This window comes from Cibotium barometz, chromosome 23 (assembly GCF_041138505.1).
Source record: "Cibotium barometz isolate CiBa-2024 chromosome 23, ASM4113850v1, whole genome shotgun sequence".
NCBI classification, from domain to species: domain Eukaryota; kingdom Viridiplantae; phylum Streptophyta; class Polypodiopsida; order Cyatheales; family Cibotiaceae; genus Cibotium; species Cibotium barometz.
Window position 1 is genome coordinate 15,560,443 of NC_141068.1, and position 13,765 is coordinate 15,574,207.

Sequence of the window (13,765 nt, forward strand, 5' to 3'; positions counted from 1 at the left end):
TTACTAAGGACAAGATTGGGTATTTAGGCCATGTCATTTCTAAGGAGGGTATCCACATATATCCCGAGAAGATTAAAGTGATTATGGAATGGCCTAGATCCATGTGTGTGACAAAGGTTCATCCACTCTAAGGCTGGTTTTTTCCATTTTTCCCAACGTTGCTTTGTGTGATTCTTACTCTGGCTCCACAAGAGAAAGTGATTGAGCCCCTTAGTATGCCTGACATTTCTGCCGGGCAGTCTCATATTGATGGAGAGTCTAGTGGCTCAGACATGAGCCTTAATGAGAATCTTGGGATACCAGCTATGAGAACACCTGGTGTAAAGAAGGCTATGGAAGCCATGAATGCAAAGCTGCGAAGATGTAGGAGATTGAAGAATCCTATGCAGAGGTTTACCTATGATGGTTATGTGGCACATCACTATGCATACATGGCAAATGTTGTATAGGTTGTAGAGCCCACATGCATTGATGAGGCTGTTGGAAATGTGTGTTGGGAGAAAGCTATGGATGAGGAGATGGATGCACTATATGAAAATGAGACTTGGGATTTAGTGCAATTGCCTGAAGGCAAGAAAGCCATTGGATGAAAGTGGGTGTACAAAGTAAAACATAACAGTGATGGAAGCATAAGTAGGTACAAGGCTTGATTGGTAGCCAAAGGATATGCACAGACATATGCCATTGATTATGAGGAAACCTTTAGCCCAGCAGTTGCCAAGATGGCAACAGTGAGAGTTGTGATAACAGTGGCTACGTCAAAGCAATGGTCTTTACATCCAGATGGATGTAAAGAATGCATTCTTGCATGGGGATTTGCAGGAAGAGGTGTATATGTTGCAGCGACCTGGTTATGAGGATGTGAGTCACCCCGAGCATGTTTTTACAGGTTGAAGAAAGCCTTGTATGGCTTAAAACAAGCACCAAGAGCATGGTTTGACAAGATTTCTGAATATCTTTTCACTATTGGCTTTCATGTAGCCAATGCAGATTTCTCGCTGTATGTGAGACACAGTGATAGAGGGGTTGTGCTTGTTATCATCTATGTCGATGACCTGATCATTACGGCGGGGAACCATGATGCAGAGATCTTTGATGTAAAGATCTTGCTTAGACAGAAGTTTGAGATAAAGAATCTGGGGGAGTTCAGATATTTCTTGGGCATTGAGGTGATTAGGTCACCATATGATATTGGATTACTGTAGAGACAGTATGGCTTGGATATGTTGTCCAAGTATGGTATGATAGGCTGTAAGCCTATCTCAGTGCCATTGGATCAGAATGGCAAGTTGAGTGCAGATTCAGGAGAGATTTTGGAGGATCCTACCATGTATAGGCGCATAGTAGGAAGCTTGATCTACATGATGATCACCAGGCCAGATTTGAGCTATGCTGTTGGGTTGGTGAGTCAGTTTATGCAGGTTCCTCGAAAGCCGCATTTGGATGCATTGAGATGTATACTAAGGTATGTGAGGTCTACTTTGCATTGTGGACTATTTTATGAAACTAAGATAGAGATATGTGTACATGGGTACAGAGAGGCTGATTGGGCTGGTAGTATCTCAGATAGAAGATCTACTAGTGGCTTCATGTTTTCTTTGGGGAGTGCTGCTGTGACTTGGAGCAGCAAACAAGAAGGAGCCTACGGTTACTCTATCCAGTACAGAGGCCGAGTACAGAGGTGCTGCTATGGCAGCATGTGTGAGGTAGCTTGGTTGAGAAAGCTACTTGCAGATTCGGGTCTATCAGTGGTGGATAGACAAGTTGTCATTTTCTGTGACAACATTAGCACTATACACTTAGCCAGGAACCTAGTTTTTCATGCTCACATTCATGAAGCATATAGAGGTCCACTACCATTTTGTCAGAGAGAAGGTTTTGGCAGGAGACGTTGACCTTGTTTATGTCAGCACACAGGATCAGGTCGCTGACATCTTCACCAAAGCATTGGGTACAGAGAAGCTCCGTAGGTCCAGGGCTTTGCTTGGTGTACATGAGATGGAGTTGAGCTCCAGGGGGAGTGTTGAGATATCAAGCTCATCTAGTGGGGCGGTGGACACTGATGACCCGCCTGGGGGATAGGCCCCACACTTACACCACTGGCATGGTTGGTGAGATCATGGGTGATATGCGACCAGTGGGATGACAGACTGTGTGACAGCCATTCTAGAGACTGGCATAGTTATAGTGCCAGCTCATTTAGTTGGGTTCACACTATAGAGAACCCTAGTATGTATTTGGTTGAGTACCTTTTCATATAGTGTGTACTCTTATCTTTGTATATGTGTGTTGAGTGTTGTGTGAAGAAGAAGAAGATTGTTAGCCTCTCACCTTGTGTGTTCTCTTTTAGGGTTTTGTGAGTGTGTGTGTGTGTGCTTGCAAGAGCTCAAGATCTCTTCTCCCCTACATCTTTTCAGATAGCCCCTGGCTCCATATGTTTTTATTACGCTTTATCTTGTATATACGTTTTTTAGAAACATACACTTACGTAATCTGCTAAATATTGTAATTAAATTTTGACATTCATAAAACCATGGTTTGCAAATATCTTTTCTTTTGGTATTTGTAAGTTTTACATTACGCTTGTCCATGATGATGTGAAGTTATGTTAGTTTTATTGTGTCTACATTAGAAAAAAAAGAGCTAGGGCTGACTAGGGAGTTTTGTGCAGACACCTTAGTCTGCCCCATCTTTTTTTTTATTATGCAGTACGTTCGTTGTGCTGAGCTGCGAAATAGCGCTGCTAAGTAGCGAACCCGTTTATAGTGAAAAATTCTATTGTAGTGATGCATGAACCTCAATAAAACTCCCTATATATGATTCTCATAAGATGATAAGACCCTCCTATTTAAGCTTTGAAGGATACCTTTAAAAATGACTATGCCAACCCCTTTCTTATATCTATGTTTTTTCTCTAGCATTTATACACCCCCTCTCCTTAGATTAAAGTATATTACTTTGAACCTTATTGAGAAAAAATAAGTATATCATGCACTCTACTAAGAAATAGATATTAAGTACTAGGAAATCATCACTGTAATTCACCACAACCAATGTTGCTATACCCCTCCCCATCCCCCCCACTCAAGGCCCCCTCTCCCTAACTTAAATTTAAGCTTTAGTATTCACCTAAATACATAGCCTTATCCCTACCTTATAAGCTTATGCCTCATTTCCAAAAACCCCCCTCTTGTACACTCACGTGATATTATAAGTTTTCTAAGAGTGAATCCTCTAGGAGAGCCTTGTTGCTAGTGCTGGGAGTGATGGCCTTGTTTTGTCGGTGTGCTAAGACTGATGACTTTGTTGTTGCCAAGGAAGACACATCCACTGATTGGTAATAAGGATGCCTTCTTTATGTTTGGGGCCTCCCCTTTTACTCCCTTCCTCATAGTCCCTATGTGTTGGTTAACCGGTCTTCTGCTTTTCTGCCCATTTTGGCCACGATACACTTCTTTTACAAATAATTAATGGTTCAACAGGTGGATGATGCTTCTATGTTTTATGTCTCTTTCACTCCATAAATTCTAGTTGTGCCAATTTCTAACTTACATGTAGTATGGTTATAGTGTAGATTTGCCCGAGGGGAGTGTTGATACTATGTGGTAGCCTGTATGGCATATGCAGTAGATAGTTAAGATGTCGGTGCTACTTGCATGAGCCTATGTACTGATCCAATCCAAAAATCTTGGTGCCACTTACGTGAGCCTATATAGTGAACCAACCGCAAATGCAATGAAGCTTAGGTTGTTGAAGGAAGTCCCTCTATGTAGGTGCGTCTATACATAATTTTTCTCTTCTAAAAACGATTTTCGATGCTCCTCTCTATATGCCCAAGGCGACTAGTTCTACCCAACTATGCAACATTGATGAGATTTTTGTTAGTTCCCTTAGATGTCTATTCTCCTCTTCTTGTGATGACTATTGGCTCTTTCTACACTGTAGCTTGCACAGGCCTATATTACTGACTCGTCGTTTTAAGCGAACTCTCTGATGCTAGAGAAGATTGATAATTTCTCTCATATGGGTTTTGTGCTACCATTTTGCAATGTTGTGTGCTATTGGCTTAATTATATGCCTTGACATTGCAAAGAGATTGCTTGCTCTTTTGATTCTCTTGTGTTTCATGGTCATGTTGGTGAAGATCGAGAGGAGTTCTTGGGGCAAGGATGGAATTGGCAGCCTTCACCTTTGGTAAGGATAGGGATGAAGATAAGCTGACTTTTTTGGAGATGCTAAAAGGTGGTCGTAGACATGGGGAGCCTAGCCAAACCAGGGTCAGACATATGAGGACATTAAAGTGGATTTGGTGTAGCATTAGAAGCATAGTGAATTCCTAGATGCTTTGTGGTAGGAAATCCACAATTTAAAGAATAGTTTATCTGATGTTTTTCACAAGTTTGTAGACCATTTCAAAGATTTGCGGGGAAGATGGGATACTTCCCTAGGAATAGAGCACGCACCTTTTCTTCTCAAGAACGACATGTTTATTCAGTCTCTTCATGCAAATCTGAGGGAGAAAGTGGAGGTGAAGAGGCCAGAAACTTTTAAAGAAGCCATGAGGATTCCCAGGGAGAAAGAGTTGAAGATGCAGAGGATGGCTCAAAAGGAAAGGGAGGTTCTAGTAGCTGAAGGGGCAAACCAACGTCTTTTCTATTTTTATTGGCATACTTATTTAGAGATGGACATTCCAGGGATGCATTCTAACCCTATCTTTATAAATTATGATTAACGATTTAAATATATTATAATGATTTAAATTGGCAAATTCAACTTTTCTTGTTGACATTGCTAAGAAGTCAAAATTACAAATTACAAAAAGAATGATATTTTGAGTCATCATGATTGACTTTTTACTTGAGTCATTTTTTGTAGATAATAACACTTGTGGCATTTTGATTATATCCCTAGTTATGATTTAATGAGGCAAACTGGTCATTTTTTCTCCACATATTTTTCACATATTGGGAAGTTTTGTTCCACATAATTTTAGGCAGTTTTGCTCTCGATACTGGGTAGTTTGGCTCTAGATACTGTGCAATTTTGCTCCACATACTTTATTAGCATGTGGGCCCCTTGTTTCAGTCGACTTTGTATTTATGTGTGCACACATGTTCTTGTATATTATATTGTGCATAAATCATTTTGTACGTGTTCATTTTGTCCAAAGAGTGGTGTCACGATCCATCTCTATAAACATTGCCTTGTGCATAACTCATACAAGTTTTTAGCCAGGTACCACATAGTTTCACATTTTATATTATTTTTTCAAGACTCCTTAGAGATTTATCAATATTGGGGGTCTTTAAACATAGAACTTGGTGGTTCAATTGTATTATTCTCCCATGCGATTCAACCATACATCTCCAACTCATTGTAATATTTCCATAGCTCTATAGGTTAAGAAGGGTCTTTATGACCATTGTACTTGTAATATTTCCATATTTCCCTAGCTCTACAGGCTGTGAATGGTCTTTATGACCATTATACTTGCAATATTTCCATTGTAACACTTCAAACATAATAATAAAATGATAGGCATATATCGGGACTGTGGGTTTTTCCCTTGTAGTGTTTTTTCATCCACAGTTAGAGACCTTTGTTTGAGCAGGGGTGATGGAGCTATATATATCTTGCCCAACCTAACCTAGGTCTCACCTATATATACCTAACCTCAATGTGCTTTCCACACACTTTGGGAGCTATGTATTTTGCATCTCTCTCTCTTTCTCCCTCCGTCAACAGATAGGAGAGGAAAGGAGATTCCAAATCAACACATTCCACAGGCTCAATAGCCAAGGAATGGTCCTAGGCACGAAGAGGTGAACCTGATTGTTTGGAAGCTAGGTCAGCCTGTGAGAAGACAAGTCAAATATGATATGGCTAAGGGAAGGGAGTTGATTCAGGAGAGTAGTACATCAGAGGAAGAAGACGAGGAAACCATCTCTACAAAGGATTCAGAAACATAGAAAGTGATATCACAGGATGATGGAGAAGACGTCCAACTACTGGAGCTTGATTCTAACCTTTTGGTCATGTCTATGCAGACATGTGCAGAGGTAGGGCCAAAGAAGCCTAGTGTGTGTCTGCATGAAGAGATGCCCATGAAGATGGAAAGCCAAGTAATGTTGTCAGATTGCTTATCACGGACTGATCATCATGAGATCAGTGAGAAAGCTTGTGAGGAGATGTATCTTAAGTCCATGGATTCATACACATGTTATGAGGATGCTGATACAGGTATTCTAGGTGATGAAAACTTTTCTTTTGGCTGCTTGGAGGGAAAAATGCAATGTTGTAGATGATGTGGTGGTAAGTAAGCATGATGACTATGACATTTATGATTTCAATAAGAATGAGCTAGAAGTGGATCTTGAACTAGAAGCAAAGGTGAATCTACAACATGCATTAGCCAAAATTGCTATGTTAAGGAGCAAGTGTAATACCTTGCCTTTGGTTGATGATGATGTTTGTGAAGATATTGATGATGTGTTGAATTCTTCTATGGCCTCCTCTCATATGTTGAATCAGAGTGTTCTTAGGCAAGGTAATTCCATGGAATTTTATAAGAGCTTTCTAGTGCTTGACGTGGCCATCAATGTTTATGGCCGATGTCTTGGACTTAGAGGGCAGTCAAGAAAGTGATGGAAGATGTTTAATGAAGATATGATGCAAGAACTAGCCCTGGACATGTCATTTGATCCAGGAGGGCTAGAGTATGTGGTACAACTGCATGGATTTCTCCTCTATTTTGTGTTTCATCCAGGTGGAGGGTTATACTAGAGCATAATGATAGTTCAAATAAGCCAGTAGGAGCTTAATCTAGCTACAGTATTTGACTAAGTTTTTGCCAAAACGTGGTTGAGCATGAATGCTCTAACCAAGGGGGATTGGGCAAACTATAATAGGTTTTCTAGTGTCAAGACCATTTTTCCCAATATATGCGCTCGCCTAAACCCTAGGAATAAGATAAAACCATCGAATATGTATAGAACCTTAGGAAATAAGGGGCTTTTGCATGGCCACCTTCTAAATAGAACCATTTGTTGTCAACCCCATCTAGATGAAGAAAGATCTCTTGCATGCATGAGTGGGATAGAAGCATTGTGTGAGAGAACAATTGTGGAAAACATTGTGTGAGAACCGAGGGGTCTCTGGGTGAAGAAGTTCTATGTGGTAGCTAGCTACTAAATACTAGTTTGTTTTTGGGAAAAAGGCGACATGGGATTTTCTTGAGGAGGTTTGAGTCTACCCAGAGTAGAGGGTGCAAGAGATAGAGGGTCTTGTAGGAATTTGTGCTTCCCTAGGACCTCTGGATGTTGCAACTCTATTAGAACTTGGACAACTCCAAAGCTTTTCTAAACAATTGTCTGTTGTATTTGATGGTGGAACCCGGCAAGAAGTAGGTGCACTTCTTTTTTTTGTTACTGGTTTTTGTGGAGTTGAAGATACAAATTTGAATGTGGAGTTGAAGATACAAATTTGAAAGGGTTTCTTTTTGGGATAATTGTGTGGCACGTCCCTTGGTTTCATGGTGTTCTCTCTTTTCTATTTAATCCCCAGGTCTCAGGGTTGTTGAGATAGGATCTTTTATCTTCTATATGTAGAAGGGTTTTTTATGGTTTTGATTGATGACTTGTTTATGCTCTGGTTTATGTTGTGCTATTTGAGATTGTTGAGAGAATACATGTGTGAGTGAATATCTGAGGTTTGTTGAATTAGGTGTGAGTTAGAAAGCTCTAATTTTAAGGCAACAGGGTTTGGCAGAGTCAGTTGTGTGTTCTGGGTAGTCAGCTAATGCTGTGGAAGTGTAGATTTTGTCTTCTTTGAAGCCTTTAAAGTTTAGTCTAGCAATCTGAGCACAATCGAAAGTCAATCTGATAGGTTGTGGGTTGGATGGTGGTCTAGGTCAACCGAGGGCTGTTTAAGGTCAGCTGAGTATCAATAGGAATCAATTAAGGTTATACAAGGGTAGACATGATCCTTTAGGGTTGGAGAGAAAACTTTAAACTTTGGTATGAATGTTAGGTTTTCAATCTATCAGCAACAGGGAAAGAGAGTATACCAAAGATTGAAGAAAGAGAAAGAGAGTATACCAATGATTGAACAAAAGGAAACTCTAAGGAGAAGCTTGAGAGTGAAGGAACTGAAGGTAGCAAGGAAGTATCCTAAAGAAGGAGGTCTCAAGAAGATCTTTGAGGAAGGAGAAACCTCAAAACACAAGATACTACTCGATGATAATAGGGTGTTTTTAGTAGGAAGAAAATTTAGCTTTGTACATGATGATAAAGTGCCAATTATGACCCTACATTATAAAGAGAATACAATATGAGGAGTAGAAATTAATGAAGATTTAGAGGTGAATACTTCTAATTGATGGAAGAAAAATCCTCCAACTTTATTTAGAATCTTTGAGGGATTGGGGAAGGGATCTCTGGAAATAAGTGACAAGGTAAGAATTAGTTGTGAATCATTGTTCTATAAGGATATGGATATATGGTTTAAGTCCGTGCTTAACAAGAAACATGTAATGCCAATGCCTAAGCCATTCCATGTAAAGCAAGCCACAGAAAATATTAATGCCAAAGTCTTAGACACAATTGGTGAGACAATGCATTTGACTCATAAACATATGTTGAAGTGTGGATCGAACAAAGTGCCCTTCAATTTGCATGCAAACAATAACTTTTTATGAGTCAAATTCCCTTGATACGGTTCCATTTTTGCCTTTTTCATTATGAAGTGAGAATTATAGAGACATACATTACTATATGAATTTGTATATTTTTCTTACAAGTTGCAACCCACTTCAAATGTTGCTTCTCAACTGAGTAGTAGTGTCCCAATTTGGGATAGCTATGAATGCTACTTCTCAAACAACTGAGTAGTAGTGTCCCAATTTGGGATAGCTATGAATGTATATTTTGGTTTTTCTTAATGAGAAAATGGTTTCACTAAATAGAAGTGTGTGTAACAGAGAGAGATGGAGAGAGGAAGATCATTGTGGAGAGACTATTGTGAGGCCGGACCTGTCTGTTGTTTTTGATAGGATTCATGTGTGCCTTTTTCACTCAGTAACCTATTCTTCCTTTTTTTCTTCCCTCGTGTGTGCCTTGCGCTCATGTGCACACGTGTGTGTGCGCGTGCACTCCCACTCCGCTATCAGACTTTCACCTGTTCCTTTTGTGATCACAATTTGTTTCTGTGATTTGGTCGTTCGCTTGTTTCTGTGATTTGGTTGTCGCCTGTTTCTGTGATTTGGTTTGTAAGACAATGCATTAGGAAAAATTATGTACTCAAATCGGGCCCTTTAAGGATTTCTACACATTCTCTCTCTATAAAAATTGGCTCATGGTGAAATTTTTCCAAATCGACTTAGAAGTGAGCGGAGATTGAACATTTGGAATCTACACTTCAAGGCCTTTGCAATGATATATAGTATGATGAAAAATTTTGCATATTCAGGAAGTCCCCAAATTTGGTGATGACATGACATGTAATGTACGACATTATCACCAAATTTGGAGACTTCTTGAATATGCAAAATTTTTCATCAAACTATATATCATTGTGAAAAGGTCTCAAAGAGTAGATTCCAAATGTCCAAACTCCTTTCACTTCTCAACTGATTTGTAAAAATTTTACCATGAGCCCATTTTTGTAGAGAGAGAATGTGTAGCAATTCTTAAAGGGCCCGGTTTAAGTCCAAATTTCCCCTAATGTGAACAAATCATGTGTGCAGCTAGAGTGGACAATGAAGCTCAATGTTGGCCTAGGTGATAATCCTAGGGGTTAACACTTCCTTTTTGTCACAGAAGTGAAACGTTCACTATTGGTGCACACTAATGTAGTTGAAAACCATACCAACCCATCATTCTAAAATAATACATTCCACATTAAATGAACAACCCACAAGCACTACAATACTCAAATAGTAGTGTATTACTACTAAAAACACTAAATATTATGTAATAAACAAATCCCTCCTAAAATCAAGAAACACAATCGAAAAGAAGTAAAAAGAACTATTAAACGATTAAAAATATGAATACAAATCATTAAGAGAGAAAGAAAGAGAAATGGAAAGATGTGAATGTGTATACATGCAAAAAATGTATAATAACAGTAGTAAGACACTACTAGGAAGAACAAATTTGTGTCTATGTGTGTCTATGTAAGAGAGAGAGAGAGAGAGAGAGAGAGAGAGAGAGAGAGAGAGAGAGAGAGAGAGAGAGGGAGAGGGAGGGGAGGGGAGGGGAGGGGAGGCTATACGATTTAGGGAGCTTGAACATATGCATGCAAAATGTATGCTAAAAGCAATAAAATACTCCTTGGAGTTACTAAGAGAGAGAGAGAGGTATAGAGATAGATAAAGAGATATAGAGAGATAAGGAAGAGAGAGAGAGATTAAAAAATGGAAGGCACATTGGCTTTATGATGCCAAATTGTATGCAAAAAGGAAAGACATGGAGAGTGGACAGAAGTAGATGGAGATGGGATAGTGTGTATGATTAAAAATTGCATGCATAATAGTCACCACACAAACACATGTGGAGACATAGAGGGGCATACATGTACGTCTTGAAAAGACATAGAGGGGCATACATGTGGACACATAGAGGGGCATACATGCACATATTTAAAAACCAAGGGCTTCATTGTTTCAAAGACTCCTCTTCATCACTCCTGACATGTTTTTCTCCAAAGGTTGTGGGTTGGGAAGTCAAAGTGGCTCCTTGAAAGGGCTGTGAGAGGCGTGAGGTATCATGAGTGGTTCAAAAGCACCATATGAGGTGGGAGATTATAGGGACAATGAATTACACAAGGTGCGAGATTATAGGGGTGAGGAGGGAAGTTTGAAGTGGATTAGTGGTTGAGGAGAAAAACCAATGTCTTAGTAATAATACGAAATGAAGTGGAAAAAATTTTACACTTGTAACTAAAAATGGCAAAGATAAACCAAAAGTGAATGTTAGAATTTTTGCATCTCATTGTGGTGTGGGATCTCGTCTTTTATTGGCACACTATGGTTTCTCATGTTTGATCTAGTCATGGGGTAATTTACTGATTTTATCTAGCTACACGGGGCCAATCAACCAACTCCTTGATGGCAGTCAACCCGTTCCTTGCCTCCCTATATAAGGACCTCTTCTCCACTCACTTGTATCAAATTCATTTATCCACCGAAACATTGTTCTACACCAACTGCTAGTTGGTATTGCTATTGTAAAGCCTCTTGCTACATCATAAAGATGTTCATTGTCTGATGTCCCCCTCTCTCTTTGTCCCTCTTTCCTATGTTTTACTTTCTCATTGTGTAACTTTATCATGGTATCATCTTCCAGTGGATCCGACCCTCCTCATCTCATTTCTTTGATGCCTTTTTGTTGTCCTCTCTTCTCCATGTGCGTTTTCTACAAATCGCTCCCAACCTCAAGGCTTCAAGTGGTTGGCCAACACTTTTGCATTTTCTAGTGGAGTTTTATGTACTTGCATTTTCTCATGGATTTTGGAGCAAGCGAGGTGGCTAGTTGATGTGTTTACACCAATGTTTTTGTGAGTTTAGGGCCTCTTTCTTCAATGTTTTTTTGGATTCTTTTCTCTTTGTGGTTGATATCGGATGCCTACGTGCCTATGTGTTTTTCTACACGATTTGTTTCTCTAGCTTGAAGGTGGTTGCGTTTTCCTTCTTCATTAGCGTTTTTAATCTTTTGGTGCTCCTACCTTGTGTTTTCCTCATAGATTCTAGGTGCAATCTCGGTTGGGCTTTTTTGGTGATTGGTGGGCTATCTTTACAACTTGGATTGTAGTCAGAGGTATGTTTGTTGCTTGTGGTGTAGCTCAACAAGCGGCTTTTTCCATTCATCTTCTTCAGTAGCTTCCCTCCCCTCTTAGTGGGTGTTTCTTCGAGGATTTTTGTATACTATTTTGCTGCTATCTAGCCACTCTCTATCTCACATTTCTGAGGGGGCTCATTTTTCCTTTCGGTTCTTGCTATTCGAAAAGTGTTGGAGATTGGTGGTGAGTGCTAAGAGCATCGACGGCATAAAGGCTTTCTTGTGGACGTTTTCTATTGACATGGATATGGGCTACCTCTTGGAGGAGAAATATTTCCTTGTTTCTACGAAAACAAAAAGTTTCCCTTCCAGTGGATAGGATCAAGCACTTACTACAATGCAACATAGAGGACGGTGTCATTATACTACTCTTGTGAAAATAAATGTCATTTAACCAAGGATTGCAAGACCAAAGATAAAGTCAAGGCCAAGACCAAGTTTTCAAAGAAGGGAATTGATCATATACAGGATGATGACTCTAATAATTCTAGTGGTACTTCTAGTGTTCCCAAGGCTACAAAAGCTAGGGAGGACCTAGATGGTCAATTTCTATAGTTATAGAGATACTTTTCCCCTCTATATTTTTAATCTAGAGAAGGCTTGTGGGCAAGAGAGGGGACTATCAAAAGCTTGTGGGCAAGAGAGGGGACTATCAAAAGCTAGGGAGGACCTAGATGGTCAATTTCTATAGTTATAGAGATACTTTTCCCCTCTATATTTTTAATCTAGAGAAGGCTTGTGGGCAAGAGAGGGGACTATCAAAAGCCCTAACTGTTGGTGCATGGGACTAATGTGTCAGAGTTCCAGACACGTAGAATATCTGGCGAGACAAGTTCATTTTGGTGGTGGTTGGAGCTATGGACTAGATATGCTCCAAGTCTATTTCTTGGGGTAGCACAGATTATGGATTGGATGAGTTCCAAGTTCATTTTTTAGGTCTTTTGAGATGTGATTTGTTCATTATATAGAGGATGATGGGGTGGTGTTTTTTGCAAACTCATAATTCTATACCTAGAGCGAAGTGGATTTCTCTACTATTCAAGGTGGTATTTTGTTTTGAGGATTCAGGTTAGCAAGTGATCTTTCCAAGGTGTATCTGATATCTACAGTACTAGAGTGAACATGGTTGCATCTTCTTCAGCTTATCTTCCTTAGACTTTATACTCACTATGAGCTGCAGAGGGCGGTGTTAGAATTTTTGCATCTTAGTGTGTTGTGGAATTAGGTCTTTTATCGGCACACTATGTATTTTCTCATGTTTGATCTAGTCGTGGGGTAATTTAGTGCTATCGAGGCTAGCTACATGAGGCCAGTAAGCCAGCTCCTTGATGGCAGTCGACTAGCTCCTTGTCTCCCCATATAAGGACCTCTTCTCTACTCACTTGTATCCAATTTATTCATCCACAAGCACATTGGTCGACACTATCCACTAGCTGGTATTTCCATTGTAAAATCTCTTGCTACATGATAAAGATGTTCATTGTATAATGTCTCTCTCTCCCCCTCTCTGCTATTATTTGCTTTTGCATTGTGTAACTTTATCAGTTTACTAGATCTTTTGTTTCATTTTATGTGACGTACCCATATTCTGTTCCATGATATATGCACAAACATTTCTCAAATTTACAAAAAAAACACATGACACTTCAGAGAAAGAAGATACTTTCAATAAACCATAATCGTTTATTTTTTATTAAGTGACCAATCCAGAATCACATAATAATCGCCAGTAAAAATGCTCAAAATAAGAGAGAGAATCACCAACAAAAAGATCTAGCCAATCTAGGGATTTTCTCCGATGTCTGTCCACCCAACCTGCACGTTGGATGTCGCGACTATCCCAGATATGCCTTTTTCTGAATCTCGTCCGCTCTCAGTTCTACCACATGGATCCCAGAAGGCATAAATGTCATTCTTTGTCCAGCTTT